Genomic DNA, 17,084 nt, shown 5'->3' with positions numbered 1-17,084 from the left:
CTCCTGTTTACCCCCTGAGGTCTTCACTCTAACTTGACATGCTGATGTTGGTTATATCATGCATATGGTGTCTTGCATTGCTTACTTTATACATCAAATATATCATCTGCTTAGTTTAGACATCCTTTGTACGAATGCCATCTGTTTAGTTTATTCATCGTTTATGTGAATTATGCAACGCCATCTTGTTTAGCCAGGCATCATATATGTGAATATTACAATGCCATCCTGCTTAGCCATGTCGGCGTTCTGGGAACGGGGGTCCCCAGACTTGCCTACCTGCGGCCTGCGGCGTGGCTCAAGTGGGGGCCCAGCGCGGCCCATCTTCATCAACACGAGGTTCAAGACCCTCGTGAGGGGCCAAGCCTCGCGAGGCGAACGACACGGCACTTCCTCAGGCGAGGCCTCATCAGGCAGGCTCACGAAGAGGTGGAGACATCAAGGCGGGGTACCTCGCGAGGTGCCCGTGACGTGAGCCATGACGACTCAGGGCATCAGGCGGGTGCCAGCGCACGCAGCGTCCTTCTTTCCTCTTCGGTGCAAAGGGGGCAAGCTTATCCGCGGAGTACTACGAGACAACGAGACCAAGACCAGGAGGACTACGAGACGGAGGTCACCATGGAGCCCAGCGCGGCGTCATCACCAGAGCCTTTGGCAGGCGAAGACTGCTTTTGTCAGGATAGATGTACTAGCTGTCCTCCTTCAAATTAGCCCGCCATTGTTGGATCCCTTCCCGCTCAATATTTGGGGAGAGGACCAGGGCCTCTATAAATAGGACTAGCCACCCACAAGGCAAAAGGGGTTGATTCGCCTCTTGGCCATCGACGAGAACGATCGGCAAGAGAGAGAGAGAGAGAGAGAGAGAGAGAGAGAGAGAGAGAGAGAGAGAGGTGGTGGAACTCACCCTAGCAGTTCATCACCCAGCCAAGAACAGACCCTCGCGAGGCTGTTCTTCCTTGTATTGTTCATCCTCATCAGCCCCAAGAGGCAATCCACCAACCACACACTGGAGTAGGGTATTACACCACAACGGTGGCCCGAACCAGTATAAATCTTGTGTCTCTTGAGCATTTCTTTTAGTAGCTTAGATCCTTGTGAAACGGAGAGGTTGAAGGCGTAATCTCCGCGCGCACCCGAGTGTTCGAACCTTAAGGGTCTGCCGGAACCCGAAATCCGACAAGCCAGTCATCTTATATGTAAATTATATCAGGCCATCCTTTTTTTTCGTTACATATTACATTTGTCAACAATGTTATTACATTCAACTGCTCTTCGTGTGCATCAGCCATTTGACACGGTGATGGCAAATTCTAGAGTGAAAACAAGGTCTTTAGAGCAGACTATGGTATCTTACGAAGCGCATATCTCGCTGGTTACGGATAGCTCCTCAGAGGAGGATTGAGAGACAGATGACCAGTCCTATCCCCCCCCCCGAGGTGTATGCTCTAACTTGGCAGGGTTATGTTGCTTATATCATGTGTATGGTGTCTCGCATTGCTATGCCATTTGATTTGTTTAGACATGCTTTGGGTGAATGCCACCTGTTCAGTGTCTAATTACCATATATGTGAATTATGCATTGCCATCTTGTTGCAAGACATTATATATGGGAATTATACAATGCTATCTTGTTGCAAAGGCATTATATATGTGAATTATGCAATGCCAGGTTGTTTAGCCAATCATCATGTATGTGAATTATATCATGCTATCATCTTTTTGTATTACATGTTCCATTTGGCGACAACGTTTGTATATTCAACTACTTTTCCTGTGCATCGGCCATTTGAAGCGGTGATGGAAGTATCTGGAGTGAAAACAAGGTATTCAGAGCAGACAATGCTACCTGCTGAAGCAGACATCTTGCTGGTTACAGAGAGCTCGTCAGAGGAGGATTCAGAGACTGATGACCAGTCCTATTTTCCCCCTGAGGTCTATGCTCAAACTTGGCAGGGTTATATTACCCATGTCATGCATGTTGCCTTGCATTGCTTAGTTTTTACATCATATATGGATTGCCATCTGCTTACTTACTTACTATATAAATCATATATTTGAATTATATCATGCCATCATGTTTACATAGTACATACACATCATCTATCTGAATTATGGCATGGCAACCCATTTAATAAAGACATCATATAGTTATATCATCTCAACCTATTTAGTGTTTACATTCATCATATTTTGAATTATGGCATTCTATCCGTGAATGTATGTGAATTATGGCATGCCAACCTATTTAATAAACACAATATATAGTTATGTTATGTCATCCTGTTTACATAGTCTCATATTTTGAACTATGTCTTTCCATATTTTCTAGTTAGCCATCATAATGTGAAGTTGTGTCATGCTGTCCTGTTTAGTTAGCCATCATATATGTGAAATTGTGTCATGCTATCCTGTTTGGTTAGACAACATAAATATGAATTATTTCATGCCCTCTTTTATTCCCCACTATCCATTGCACCTGTCTATCATACAATGTCTATACTTTCAATTACTTTTTCTTGTTTATCGGCCATTTGAATTGGAGAGCGTGATGGCAGTATCTAAGGGAGTAACAACACGGTCTTCAGAAAAGATAGTGCTACTAGTTGATGCAGATAGAACCACGGTTGTACTTTCCCAAGGACCAGATCCACCACACATAACCCAGACTCTCGCAGATTGTACCCCTACCTAGTTGGATAGAGAACCAGCTACACCCCTTCTAACCCCAACCCCGGCAGATAGTAACCAGTTCCAGTTGACACAACACCGTCTCCAGCACAGAGCACCCAAACACGAGCAGTTAGTAAGGGAACCGCACTGCCCAAAGCACGAGGACCACCACTCCGAATCCCAACTCAACGCTTAAAGGAGAAGAAGATTTGTTCTCAGGTCAGGTTCTGTAGCTATGGTTCATACTCCTTTGCTCTTGCATGACTGTATTTACTCATACCAACTATTTTCAAATTTGAAGGATGGAATTGAAACTCCAATGGCGCAACAGGTATGTTTTAAACCTGTTTCTTTAACTAGTTTGCTGTTGTAACCTGCTCTATGTTGATTTCAGTTTCAATTGAATAAACAGTTATGTTCTCATGTCATGCACATTACAAGTGTTGTTATTGCTCTATAGTTACCCACACTTATATTCTGTCTATTCTGCTTTGTCTTGAATAAATATTATTTGAACTGTGTCTATATCTTGATTTGGCAACAAAAAACTAGAATGATATAGACCATAAAGTGACCATGGTACATAGATATATGTTTGGTTCATGTTGTTATCCTGTCCACTTTACTACTGAACTCATTTACCAAAATGAGTTTCATATACAACATGGTAAACATGTGATGTGTCTACTTGTTTCTCTTTTAGAATGCGGACAAAATATTGGAGAACAGTACCGCGTTATCCAATGGTAAAGGAAGTAATGCAGATAAGGTTCAAGATAGTGAGACATCCCTGTTGGTCTCCAAGAAAGCTGATAAAAACTATCTTGACGACAGTGAGGGAACCAAAAAGTCCTGTCTTGATGTAGTGTTCAAGTTACTGGCCACTACTGATGGCACAAATTCTTTGAACTCGCTGCCTGAATCAGTTCGTCTTCTTGAGTCTCAACTTCAAGTTGAAAGACATCGATCAGATGTGCTACGACAGGAAGCTGAAGGACTGAGGAAGTCCCTGCAGAATTCAGATGCATATTTTCTGGTGCAACAGCAAGCGCTGGAGGATTTAAGCGTCAAACAAGAGAAAGTTAATAAGCTTGCTAAGCATCTTGCCAGCATTATGGGTACCCAGGATATTGTTTCTTGCGATCTTCTGAAGTGGTTTCAGTTCTGGATTTGTTTTGCTGCGGCGTTTATTTGCGCTGGTCGCCAACTTTGACAACCAGTGTATATGATATGCTGCTTTGTTCCCTATATTTGCACTGGTGGTGAACTTTGATGCCCAATGGATGTAATATGTGTAATAGCCGTGATAGCCTAGCGTTAGTTGCTTGCTTATTTATTTCCTTGTTGTCTTGTTTATTTGTTTGCTTGTAGTCATTGCAGTTCTTTTTCTGCGGTTAGCTAGTGGCTGCAATAACCTATTTTTTAAAACTAGGCCACAATAACCATGGGCTAATATTTACTGTAGTGACACTGGGCCTCCTACTGGGCGTAGAAACAGTGGGACTTCTACAGGCCGTAGAAACAATGGGCCTTCTACGGGCCGTAGAAACAATGGGCCTTCTGCGGGCCGTATTATCAATGGCCCTTATACGGGCCGTATAATCGATTGGCCAAACATGGGCCAAACAGACCGCATTATGGCCGTAAACGGGCTAGAGTTGGAAACGTCCGTTCATGGGCCGACCATAATGGGCCATCCTTAATAGGCCGTATTAGATGACGCTATGAAATCGGCCCAATGTATTAACGAACCACAAACGGGCCGACTATAACCACGGGCTGAATTTGGCCCACAAGCAGAAAATGACAGTAACGGGCCGTAAGTAAACGAATGCTGGAAATGAGCCCAAGAATAAATGGGCTCTGAGAAGGCCAAAAGATAACATGGGCTTGAAACGGCCCAACGAAATAACGGGCCGTTACTGGGTATAAAGTGATACACTATTCATTACGGGCCAGTTTCACCACGGGCCGTTAATGGGTGTAAAGTGATACACTGTTCATTACGGGCCAGTTTCACCACGGGCCGTTAGTAGGCAAAGAGTTACATAGGGCCTTGATACGTCCATTTTGCATCATGCTTTTATATCGATATTTATTGCATTATGGACTGTTATTTCACTTTATGTCACAATACTTATGGCTATTCTCTCCTATTTTACAAGGTTTACATAAAGAGGGAGAATGTCGGCAGCGGGAATTCTGGTCTGGATAAGGAGCAAATATTAGAGACCTATTCTGCGCAACTCCAAAAGTCCTGAAACTTCACGGGACATCTTAAAAGAAATAAAGAAAAATACTCGCCAAAGATGAAGGCCAAGGGGCCCACACCCTTCTCACGAGGGTGGGGGGCGCCCCCCCTAGGGTGCGCCCCCTACCTCGTGGGCCCCCTGGTGGCTCTTCGATGCCCATCTTCTCCTATATGAGGTCTTTCGATGAAAAAAAATAGGAGGAACTTTTCGGGACGAAACTCCGCCGCCACGAGGCGGAACCTTGGCGGATCCAATCTAGAGCTCCGACAGAGCTGTTCTGCCGGGGATACTTCCCTCCCGGAGGGGGAAATCATCACACCCAAGCACCGGTCCACTCACATATCAAATTATCAAAGTATTGAACGTGAATCATAGGAACGTGATGAAAACTAGCTTGACGATATTCCCATGTGTCCTCGGCAGCGCTTTTCCTATTATAAGAGTTTGTTCCGGCTTGTCCTTTGCTACAAAAGGATTGGGCCACCTTGCTGCACTTTATTTACTTTTGTTACTTGTTGCTCATTACAATCTATCTTATCACAAAACTATCTGTTACCACTTATTTCAGTACTTGCAGAGAATACCTTGCTGAAAACCGCTTATCATTTCCTTCTGCTCCTCATTGGGTTCGACACTCTTACTTATCGAAAGGACTACAATAGATCCCCTATACTTGTGGGTCATCAAGACTCTTTTCTGGCGCCGTTGCGGGGAGTGTAGCGGTTCTGGTAGGTGGAATTTGGTAAGGAAAAAATTATATAGTGTGCTGAAATTTACTGTCACTTGTTATTATGGAAAGTAATTCTCTCAGGGGCTTGTTCGGGGTATCTTCACCCCGTCTAGTAGAGCAAAGAGTTGCTCCTCAACCTACTGAACCTATTGAAAATGAAACTCCTTTTGTATTTCCTTCGGGTATAATGGAAAAACTGCTCGCTAATCCTTTTACAAGAGAAGGAACAAAGCATCCTGATGAGCACTTATTATATGTGGATGAAGTTTGTGGATTATTTAAGCTTGCAGGTGTATCTGATGATGTTGCTAGGAAGAAGGTCTTACCTTTATCTTTGAAGGAAGACGCATTGATATGGTATAGGCTATGTGATACGAGATCGTGGGACTATAAAAGATTGAAATTGGAATTTCATCATCGTGATCGCAATTATATATATAATTTCTGGCCTCGCAAAGGAGAAAGCATTGCACAAGCTTGGGGGAGGCTTAAATCAATGTTATATTCATGCCCCAATCATGAGCTCCCGAGAGAAATAATTATGCAAAGTTTTTATGCTCGGCTTTCTGAAAACAATCGCACCATGCTCGATACTTCTTGTGCTCTCTCTTTTATGGTGAAGACTATTGAATTCAGATGGAATTTATTGGATAGAATTAAATGCAACTCTGAAGAATGGGACCTCGACGAAGGTAAGGAGTCAGGTATGACACCTAAGTTTGATTGTGTTAAATCTTTTATGGATACCGATATTTTCCGTAAGTTTAGCACTAAATATGGACTTGACTCTGAGATAGTAGCTTCTTTCTGTGAATCTTTTGCTACTTATGTTGATCTCCCTAAGGATAAGTGGTTTAAATATCATCCTCCCATAGAAGTAAAAGTAGCTGCACCTATTAAAGTTGAAGAAAAGACTGTCACTTATAATGATGCTATTGTTCCTACTTCTTATATTGAGAAACCACCTTTCCCTGTTAGAATAAAGAATCATGCTAAAGCTTCAACTGTTGTTTGTAAAAGCAATATTATAACTTATACACCTCCTGAGCAAGTTAAAGTAGAACCTCATATTGCTATTGTTAAAGATCTCTTGTCTGATAATATGATGGGCATGTTATTCAGTTCGAAGGTGAAACTGCTAGAATTGCTAAACCTTGTGATAAGGATAAACATAGACCTGTGGTAGGCGTGCCTGTTATTTCTGTTAAAATAGGAGATCACTGTTATCATGTCTTATGTGATATGGGTGCTAGTGCTAGTGTTATACCTCATGACTTATACAAAGAAATTAAGAATGAAATTGCACCTGTTGAGTTAGAAGATATTGATGTTACTATTAAACTTGCTAATAGAGATACTATTGCACCAATTGGAATTGTTAGAGATGTTGAAGTCTTGTGTGGGAAAACTAAATATCCTGCTAATTTTCTTGTTCTTACTTCTCTGCAAGATAGCTTTTGTCCAATTATATTTGGTAGACCCTTCTTAAATACTGTCAATGCTATCATAGGCTGCATTAAGAATATTGTTACTGTTGGTTTGGATGATATGGTTCATGAGTTTAATTTCTCTAAATTTAGTAAACAACATCGTGAGGAAGAATTGCCTAGTAAGGATGAAATTATTGGTCTTGCTTCTATTGCTGTACCTCCTACTGATCCTTTAGAACACTATTTGCTAGACCATGAAAATGATATGTTCATGAATTAAAGAAGGGAAATAGATGAAGTATTCTTTAAACAGGAACCTATTCTGTATCACAACTTGCCTGTTGAAATTTTAGGGGATCCACCTCCACCCAAGGGTGATCCTGTGTTTGAGCTCAAACCTTTACCTGATAATCTTAAATATGCTTATCTTGATGAAAAGAAGATATATCCTGTTATTATTAGTGCTAACCTTTCAGAGCATGAAGAAGAAAGATTATTGAGAACTCTGAAGAAGCATCATGCTGCTATTGGATATACTCTTGATGATCTTAAGGGCATTAGTCCCACTCTATGCCAACATAATATAAATTTGGAAGCAGATGCCAAACCAGTTCGTGATCCTCAAAAACGTCTGAATCCTAAAATGAAAGAAGTGGTAAGAAAAGAAATGCTAAAGCTTCTGGAGGCAGGTATAATCTACCCCGTTGTTGATAGTGAGTGGGTAAGTCATGTCCATTGTGTCCCTAAGAAGGGAGGTATTAATGTTGTTCCTAATGATAAAGATGAATTGATTCCACAAAGAATTATCACAGCTTATAGGATGGTAATTGATTTCCGCAAATTAAATAAAGCTACTAAGAAAGATCATTACCCCTTACCTTTTATTGATCAAATGCTAGAAAGATTATGCAAACACACACACTATTGCTTTCTAGATGGTTATTCTGGTTTCTCTCGAATACCTGTGTCGGCTAAAGATCAATGAAAGACTACTTTTACATGCCCTTTTGGTACTTTTGCTTATAGACGTATGCCTTTTTGTTTATGTAATGCACCTGCTACCTTTCAAAGATGCATGATGGCTATATTCTCTGACTTTTGTGAAAAGATTTGTGAGGTTTTCATGGACGAATTTTCTGTCTATGGTTCCTCTTTTGATGATTGCTTGAGCAATCTTGATCGAGTTTTGCAGAGATGTGAAGAAACTAATCTCGTCTTGAATTGGGAAAAGTGCCACTTTATGTTTAATGAAGGTATTGTCTTGGGGCACAAAGTTTCTGAAAGAGGTATTGAAGTTGATAAAGCCAAGGTTGATGCTATTGAAAAGATGCCATGCCCCAAGGACATCAAAGGTATAAGAAGTTTCCTTGGTCATGCCGGTTTTCATAGGAGGTTCATTAAGGACTTCTCAAAAATGTATCAGCCTCTGACTAATTTATTGCAAAAAGATATACCATTTGTCTTTGATGATGATTGTGTAGAAGCATTTGAAATACTTAAGAAAGCATTAGTCTCTGCACCTATTGTTCAGCCACCTGATTGGAATTTACCCTTCGAAATTATGTGTGATGCTAGCGATTATGTTGTAGGTGTTGTTCTTGGTCAAAGAGTTGATAAGAAATTAAATGTTATTCATTATGCTAGTAAGACTCTAGACAATGCTGAAAGAAATTATGCTACTACTGAAAAAGAGCTTTTAGCACTTGTATTTGCTTGTGATAAGTTCAGATCTTATATTGTTGATTCTGAAGTAACTATTCAAACTGATCATTGTCGGGTGGTAGGTGCGACATATGCCAACGGGTGGCTTATCATTGTGGGAGCCAGTAAGACATCGCCGGTGCCTGGAAACGGGATGAGGCGAAGACATGCATGCCGGCGAATCTTACCCAGCTTCGGGGCTCTCCGAGGAGTTAACACCCCTACTGCTGCTCTGCGGGGTCTCCGCATGATCACTAGATGAACCAGTAGCTACACGATGCTCCTAGAGCTGTTTGGTGAGAGGAGGAAGAAGGGCACGGCTCGCTCTCTTCTTCTCCTTGTGTGGTGTCTAGAACTAGCAGGGATCCACCCTTTGCATGGGTGCCCCGGGGGGTTTATATAGGCCTACTCCCCGGGGTTACAATGGTAATTCGGCTGGGCATGGGGCCCAGCCGTCTGTGTCTACACTCGCCGGCTTCCGCGCTGACTGCTGGGGCCCACCGGCTGGTGGGTCCCGCCGGCTGCCGGCTCCTTGGTCGATAGGCTGGCCTCACTATCCAGGGCCTTGTCGGCGGCTGGTTACTGTGGCTCAATCCTGGTGACGAGGGCTTCGTCGAGGTAGGCGTGGCTATAGTGTCGCTGTCCGGCGGGTGATCACTGTAGCCTCACCGCGTCTTGTCTCCTTAATGGGGCGTCTCCTTCGAGGGAGGTGGCAGGCCGGCTGTGGGGAGCCGGCTCTGTCTTGGGTCGACTCGGGGAGGCCTGGCCGCCTTCGGGTGTCTCTCTGCCCGAAGGGGCCCACCGCCCGTGGGCCGCGCTGGCGGCCCGTCATGGATGACATCAGGGTCAGTATGGCAACAGTGGCGCGCCGGACGGGTCCTGGCCGCTCGTACGGCGCACTGTGCTAGGCGTGCACCGGGATTCGGGGGTGGCAGGCTTTACTGTAGCCACACCCCGTCACATCGCCGTTGGGTGGATGCAGACTCCGAGGGTGCAATCTTGACTGCTTTGTGGGAGCCGGCTTCTTGGAGTCGGCTTTCTCGTGGCCGGCTTCTCGAAGCCGGCCGTCCCGCAGCTTTCTTTATGAGGGCTGGAGTCGGATCGCCTTCTGATAGCCGGCCTGGGAGACAGCCGGCAAGAGGAAGGCGGCCCCAGGTCTTGGATCCTTGAGGGCCGGATCGGCTCATAATTTTTCTAGAAAGGCCAGGGGGAGCCGGCTTGGCTACACATGGTCATATCCTCCGACAGTAGTCCCCGAAGCTAATCGAGCTCCGAGGCTCACAAAGGGACAAGAAGCTTGGTCAGTTTCCTTCCCCGAGGGGTCGGCTTTACTTGCGCGCACTGTCTTTGGAATAGCCCTGTTTTTCGTAGGCGGGAACGCGGGTCGGCCCGCGAGCTGACCACGCGCCATCCCGCGGGCCACATGGCAAGAAGATCCTGCCAGCGCACGCGCGCGACGGGATGCCGCCACAGGCCCGGGCCCGCCACTCCCACACCTCGGTCCGAGCGTAGATCTTATGCGGCCCATATGGACCGCTCGCCTCCCGCGGCGGTTTTATCACGCCGTTAGGGTGCAATAATCGCGGTACATGGGGGAGTGGGCGCAGTTGATCCCCACGTTCCCCCACGCCGTGCCTCCTCGGCTCCGCCGTGCGAGTCTATAAGTAGGGGGAGGAGGGGGAACGGCAGAGGCTCTCGCGCTCTCCCTCGCTCCACCCCCTCTTTCTCCTTCCTTCCGCTGCTGCAGCACCCACCGCCGCGCCGTTTCTCGGTCGCTTCGTCTTGCTCCCCGTCGCATCGCCCCCATGGCGCTGTCTAGCTCATGGGACGGCTCCAATGTCCATGAGGATCACGTCGAGTTCCTCCGCCGGACGCGGCGCCTGCCGAGCAAGGACCTCGTGCGGGTTAGTCGGGCGCCGGAGGAAGGCGAGCGGGTGATCTTCCGCTCGCACTGCCTGCGCGGCTTCGGCCTCCCGGCGAGCGGATTTCTTCGAGCCTTCCTCGAGTTCGACCACCTCCAACCGCATCACCTAACGCCCAATGCGGTGATGCTGCTGTTGGCCTTTGTCACCCTCTGCGAGGGCTTCCTTGGAGTTCTCCCCCCTCTCGAGCTCTAGGGGGGAGTTCTTCTAGAGCAAGCTCGGCACCGTTGTTGCGGGCGTGCCTGCCCCTTGCGGAGCCTTCATCGCCATGAGGCGGACGGGCGAGAACAATCCGTTCCCGCCCATCCCGCTGATCCAGTCGGTGAAGCTTTGGCAGAAGTCTTACTTCTACGTGAAGAACGTTGCCCAGCAAGGCGACTACGTCAACCTGCCGGCTTACGTAGCCGGCCCGCCAGCTGGGAGGCAACCCTCGTGGAGCTACCGGGCCAGGTCGCTATCTCAGGCCGATAACGCAGCCATCTCCCGGCTCCGGGTGATGATCCAGTCGGAAGGCCTGACCGGAGCCAACTTGGCGGCCGCCTTCGTCGAGCGCCGGGTACTTCCGCTCCAAGGCCGGCCACACATGATCTGCCAAATGAGCGGCCGCTTCGACCCATGCCGGCTGAGCACTAGGGAGATGCCTCACGCGGAGGTATCTTACATGGTGAACTACATTTCCAACTGCAAGCTCACCGAAGATTGGCGATACAGCAAGGGTCCGTATTCCTGCGCCAACCCTCCGCCGACAGTAAGTTTTTCCTTTTTTTCTTCCTTTTGTAGCTAGCCTTATGACAGCCGACTTCTGATTAGTTGGTACTCCCTTGGCAGAACCCTCTTCTTCCACCGACGACCGGGGCCACAGGGGTAGAGTGCCACCTCCAGGCCGACCGCATGGTGGACGACGCCGATGATCCGGACATGGGGGCGGCCGCCATGGAAGACGCCATCGTGGGGGAAGGCGACGAGGCAGGAAGTACAAGGCCCGGAGACGGCTTCGAGGACTGGCCGGATGATGACTAGGTCGAAGCCGTCCAGCACCGCCAGCCGGCGCCTGATCTTCAAGGCGCGGGCTCGTTCGCCGCGTCGGCTGCCTGTGGCGGCGCGCAGAAGCGCCGGGCCACGTCAACCTTCTTTGGCAGCGGGCCGAAGAAACCCAAGGCTTCCACGGCGGCGACCAGGCGGGACGAGGCGGCCGCGAAGGCGGCCCGTGTCACATCCCTAGCTTCTGGTAATGCTCTAGGCTAGCTTCATGTGTGCACCATGTCTAAATTCTGAAATTTGAAATGAGGAAATTGAAAGCGTCGGAAATCATTTTAATAAAGGGGCAAGAAACCCTAAATTTGCAACCAGCAAATCCAAAATGCCCTAGAAATAGCTCTCACAATTTTGGCAAGAGTTATAAATCAAACCAAAATTTTGGAACATTTCTAAGGAATTATTGGGGCTCTGATTTTAAATCAATAATTATTTGAATTGGATATATATCTACTATTAAATGAATATATGTCCAATAATTCTGAAATATTTTATGGGCTTTGGTTTAATTCTTTTAGCTTCAAAAAAATATTTCCAGGAGCAACAAAATTGATTTGGTTTCAAAACCAAATTCAAAACAAACCTGCAAAATAGAAAACAGATAAGATTAGAAAAATAGAAATGAAACAACAGAGTTACCTGGCCTTACCTGAAGCCGGCCCAGCTGGCAGCCCAGCCAACAGGCCCAGCCCACCAGCACCACCGTCTTCAAGCTCCTGCCAGGAGGACGCGCGCGCGTGGTCGCCGCGCGTAGGCACGCGCCGTGCCACCTCCACCTTGCCTGCATGCCCCCTCGACGACCTGGACGGCTCCAGACGACGCCACGCAGCCCTCTCGACCCCCTGCACTCCTCTCCTCTCTCCCGTGGCGATTTCCCCCTCTCTGTCCCTCTCTCCCGCGACCGTTCGCGAGAGCCCGAGAGCGCCGACGAGCACCACCACGGCCACTGGCCCTCCCTCGCCCCGTTGATGCTTCCAGAAGCACCGCCGCATCCTCCTCTTCCTCTCCACCGAGTCGCGCCCCGCCGGACGCCTCGAAGCGCCGTCACCATCGCCGTCTTCCTCCTCGGGTGCCGAAGCTCACCATCATCGATTCGCCGTCTCCGACGCGTCCGCGAGGCCGCTCACCATCCCTGCGTGTTCCCTGTGAGCGCCCGCTTCGACTCCCCCTCTTCCCCGGCCTCTCCGCATCCTCTAGGGCCTAGCTGCATGGAAGCCGAGCTCCGGCCGCCGCCTGAGCCCCTCGCTGCCGTGGCCACGTCCACCGGAGCTCGAAACCGAGCGCGCCACTGCGCTCAGCGCCTCACCATGGAGCCGTAGCCACCACCCGTTGCTCCTGTCGTGCCCTGCGACGTCGATTCGTTCGACGCCCGAACTCCGGCCGCCGTGCTTCTCGCCGTCGGTGTCGTTTCCGTGCACCCCAGCCACTACTGCTTGCTGCGTTGGAAGCGCGCGAGCGTGCTCTTCGCGTGGAGCCAAACCCCGCCGCAAACCGCCGCCCGTAGCGCCGCCCCGACCAACTCCGGCGAGATCCCGTCGCTGCTGTGGTCGCCGACGTCACCTGCTGACGTGGCGTCGGTTATTTAGCGCTAATTACCCCACTAACTACCACCCGAGTCACTGACGGATGGAACCCACACCTAATTAACCCCGGGTTTAGCTTCCTGTTTAGATTAGTGCTAACCCTATGGACCCCACGTGTCAGCTTTGACTTTAGTCAAGTCAACGTTGACCTGGTCCCACACGTCAACCACAGAAACCAGCCCTGGGTCACTGACCAGTGGGCCCCACTGGTCAGGTTTGACCCGGACCAGCCCTGTTGACTTGCTTACGTCACCCTGATGTCATGCTGACGCAGTAATTAATTTCTGTTTTTAAAACAATTCTGAAAATTCCAGAAAATGCCCAAAATTTCTAAAATTCATAGAAATTCAACCGTAACTCCAAATAAAATAAATTATATATGTAAAATTATCAGAAAAATTCAAGGAATCCATCTGTATCGTTTGCATGCATGTTTGAACAACCTAGGGTTGCTGTACAGGGCAATTTGCATAATTGACATTTAAATAAGCACATATGGAGTTTGAATTTGAACCTAGTGTTCAAACCAACTCCATTTAACATGTTACTAGTTGCATTAGCTCAAACCACAGCATATTGACATGCCATGATCATGCATCATATTGTGCATTGCATTGATTGTGTTTCTTTCTCTGTTGTCGGTGTTTGTCCCCTCTCGGTAGACGCTGCTCCGACGCTGTGATCGTTGACACTGATGAAGACTCAATGTTATCTTCAGAAGTGCCAGGCAAGCACAACCGCCTTGTTCATTCTGATACAATCCCACTCTCTCGCTCCTGCTCTCTTTTACTGCATTAGGACAACAACGATTCATCTGTTACTTGTTGCGGTAGTTGAACCCCTTATCCTCTACATGACCTGTCATTGCCACAGTAAATAGATGAAACCCACTAGCATGAGTAGGAGTTGTTTGAGCCCTGATGTGCCTACTCATTCATGCTTGTTTCTCATGCCTGCTATTGCTTAGAGTTGTGTCAGGTCCGATTCATCGGGGATGAATTGGAATGTTGTGAACATGTCCTACAGTGTGTGAGCTAAGTGTGTGAACACGATTTGGTAAAGGTAGCGGTGAGAGGCCATGTAGGAGTACATGGTGGGTTGTCTCATTGCAGCCGTCCTCAGGAACTGAGTTCTGTGTCTGTGATCCATGAACAGCTACTACCACTCATTGGGATCCTTAATTGACCCTCTCGGCTTCTTAATCACCCTAGTACTCTGTCCAGGAGTTGCAACTAGTTTCTGGTGTTTGTAGGTTATGTGTTGGCGGCCGTGCATAGCGCTGACCCTAGGGGTGGGCTATGTTGCGGTAGATACACCGTGGCACGGTGTACCGGGCGCCCGTTTGGTGTCTCGGGAACCCTGCACACATCGTTTGGGGCTGTGAGCGAAACTCCGGCCGGATCTCCTCGCGGATGGAACCTGAATTGGCGAAAAACCTGGACTAGAGACTTAAGTGTTTAGGTAGGCCGTGGCCGACACCCTCGCCCGGCTTCCGCTTGAAGGTTCCCGAGGTACATGACGTGTACAGGGCTATAAGTGGTAAGAGCGTGTGTGAAGAAGTACACCCCTGCAGGGTTATCAATATCTATTCGAATAGCCGAATTCCTCGGATATGGAAACCTGGACCCCTTGCATAGTTCATAGACAAGTGAAAGTGGATACTCTAAAACTCGCAAGATAAGTGTGAGTGCTATGGATGGCCTTCTCGTAGGGAGACGGGAGCGGATCCATAGTGGTGTATTGAATGGTGAATATGTGGACTCGTGTGCGCCACCTCAAAAGAGTCGCTCGCAATCGTAGTTCAGGTTAGCCACTGAGTCAAAGCTGGCTTGCTGCAGTTAAACTTCACCACCCCCCCCTTGTTGACACCGATGCATATGTAGTTTAGATCTGATGTAAGTCTTGCTGAGTACCTTTGTACTCACGTTTGCTTAATTTATGTTTTGCAGAGAGATTTCAGTCTCGCTAGTAGTTCCGCGTGGACTTCGACGTTTAGCTTGATACCTCAGCTACGATCTTGTGCCCTCGACAGGATTTTGTAGATAGTCAGGCTTCTTAGCCTTTTTCATTTATAGATGTCTGTACCCAGACATGTTAAGCTTCCACATGTGCTTTGCATTGTATGCTATGATTGTTGGGTCATGAGACCCATGTCTGTAATATCTCGCTCCTTGGAGCCTAATGAATAAATACTTGAGTTGTAGAGTTATGTTGTGATGCCATGTTGTATTTACACATATCGAGCATATTGTGTGTATGATTGAAATGCTTGGTATGTGTGGGATCCGACTATCTAGTTGTTTATCCTTGGCAGCCTATCATATGGGGAAATGTAGTCTAGTGCTTCTGAGCGATAGTAGTCCGCTACAGCCCGGATCACCGGAGTCCTGCTAGCCCAGCACTACTGCTCAGGACACTTGACTGGCCGGCATGTGTTTCACTTCGTTCCTATGTCTGTCCCTTCGGGGAAATGTCACGCGGTGACATCCGGAGTCCTGCCTAGCCTGCTACAGCCCGGGTTACCGGAGTCCTGTTAGCCTAGTGCTACAGCCCGGATTCACACGCTGTTGACCGACATGCTCGAGGTTGATTCATGTATGCCTGTCCCCATGGGTTAGTGCCGCTTTGGGTTCACGACTAGCCATGTCGGCCCGGGTTCTTTGTCATATGGATGCTAGCGACACTATCATATACGTGAGCCAAAAGGCGCAAACGGTCCCGGGCCAGGTAAGGTGCCACCCGTGGAAATACCGTGCGTGAGGCCACAAGGTGATATGATGTGTTACATTCTAGATCGGTGTGACCTAGGATCGGGGTCCTGACAGCATTGGTATCAGAGCCTGACTGCCTGTAGGATTACCAAGCCAAACTGGTCGAAGTTGAGTCTAGAAATGCTTTAGTTATGTAAGGGAATTGATTGCGGAAGGGAACGTAAGGCTCTTTTTACTCCTTATACCTCATGCCCTTCTGATCTGAGTCATCCTCTTCTTTTCCTACGGGGATTAAGAACTAGGCCTTCTCATCTATCTATCAGGATGACGTGTTACTAATCCATAGACTTATAGAATTGATAGTTTCAAGCCTCTTTTCAGTTTCTACTACTTCCATGTGTTCTCAGTTGATCTCAGAACCTTGATATTATGATTCTGAGTGGTTATGCCACCATTTTTGCAGGATGTCTCAAATCTTTTCGAGCATTTACACCCGTTATGCTGTCCGAGTCATCCCAGGTTTCTAAATAGTCTGATGCATTTGCAAACCTTTTCCCCTGTTCTTGATGTCCATTTAGGCCAGGTTAATCACACTAATTGTGAGTTGGGGGTATTCTTTTGCCTCGACATATATTTTGGAGCTATTACTATGACCCTAGGTGTTTTAGGAAGTCACCTAGTGATCTAGCCATGTTTTGTATCCCCAGTGTGTGATTCTGGCCATTATTCTCAAAAGCATCCCGTGATGCCATGTAGTGGTAGGTATTCTATTCATGGGTTCCTGAACCCGAGATTCACCCTACTTACCTCATGTTGATAGTGTTTGATAGTTCCTTCTTCCAATTATCATGAACCATTCTTGTCAGGAGTTCTTTTGAACCAAAAGGTCACGACAGAGTGCTCCTGATGAGTTCTCCATTCTATGTTGTGACTCTGCCAACCCAACCTTCCTGCATGGGTTATCCGGAAGAAATATGTTGAACTCGTTCGACATACTAATCCATGCATCCACAACTCAGAAAGTATATGTTCCTTTGAGTTGTCCCCCTT

This window comes from Triticum aestivum, chromosome 6A, assembly GCF_018294505.1.
Source record: "Triticum aestivum cultivar Chinese Spring chromosome 6A, IWGSC CS RefSeq v2.1, whole genome shotgun sequence".
NCBI lineage: Eukaryota > Viridiplantae > Streptophyta > Magnoliopsida > Poales > Poaceae > Triticum > Triticum aestivum.
This window is presented reverse-complemented; position numbering follows the sequence as displayed.